Below are 1,380 nucleotides of genomic sequence, written 5' to 3' on the forward strand. Positions count from 1 at the left end.
TTTTTAGAAAATTTAGAGAAAGATTTGTTTCTCTTTTTTGATAAATACTCTTTAAAATATTTTTTCTTCTTGGGTTTATGAGATTTTTGAAAGCTTGGGTTTTCAAAACTCATCTGTTGGCAAAAATCACCAAGAGCTTTTTTACCAGAGTATTTTTCATTTTGAAATTGTTTTTGCAATTTTAACTTATTGCAAAGAGTAATACCTTCTTTCACAACCTAAGAGGCTAAGTCTCCATAGGTTAAGTGATCACAAGGTATTTTCCCGTTATTCATATTTTTTAGACGATTTTTAATTCGTTTGGCAAAGAAATATGGAAGTCCGGAAAGAAATTTTTCCTTCCAAAATTCCTGATGTCCATCATTCCTTTGATAGATTTTTGAGAAAAAAGTATCTTTATACCATTTAAAATGGGATAAAGTTGGACATCGTAAATTTATTAATTGTTCTTGAATTTTATCTGTATACAGATTATTCTTTCCATTAAAATGGACAAGAATTGTATATAACAATGTATTAACTGTATCTGGAACAGGTTCAGATTGGTTAGGACCAATTTTAACTGCAGACATGATAGCATGCTTTGCTTCTACAGATAAATAGTTATCCCACCAGCCTTTTAGCTGTCCAGAAAATCCATTTACTAACATTTCTGTTATCAATGAATCTTTATTATCATTAGCTGCAAAAGCTGTTGCTGCCATTAGCATATGATGTACTAGTTTATGGATTTCGTATTCACTAAATCCATCTAAATTCCATTTATAAACGGATTGTCCATCAAACTGTTGACTTGAAGGGAGATCTTCCTCATGCAAAAGATCAACAGGAGATGGCCTATGATAATAGGGCTTTTTAGTTTTAAAATTTACCTTTCTATCATAGGAAATACGATTTATGTCAAAAGGTATGTTTGTATCATTAATTGATAAACTTTCGAGTTGAGTTATTAACTCATCAGTTAAGGGTTCCTCATCTTCTAAAACATCATTTTTTGATAAAGGAGTTAAACCTCTTTCAACTTTCAAAGATTTGATTTTTTCATGAATTTGTTTAACAATTTCAGAAGTTGAGAAGGTTGGTTTTGATAAATTTATTTTTTTATCAAGAAAATGAGTTTTGAAAGGAGGAATATCTTGAGTTGATAAACTCGAAGGAATCATTGATTCCTTTTGTTCAATTCTATTTAATTGTGCTCCAATAGATTGGAGAGACAAATTTGTATAATTGTTCTGTTCAATAACAACTTGTACGGCTTCTAAATTAGAAGTAATACTTTCTTTAAGGGGTTTTCGAAAAGGAGAAGCTAAAACTTCTTCGTTATCTTTTTGAATAACTAAATTCATATCAGGAGGATGTATATCTCTGATATGATTTCCC

Source organism: Cynara cardunculus (genome assembly GCF_001531365.2).
Source record: "Cynara cardunculus var. scolymus isolate 2C chromosome LG 12, CcrdV1, whole genome shotgun sequence".
Lineage (NCBI taxonomy): Eukaryota > Viridiplantae > Streptophyta > Magnoliopsida > Asterales > Asteraceae > Cynara > Cynara cardunculus.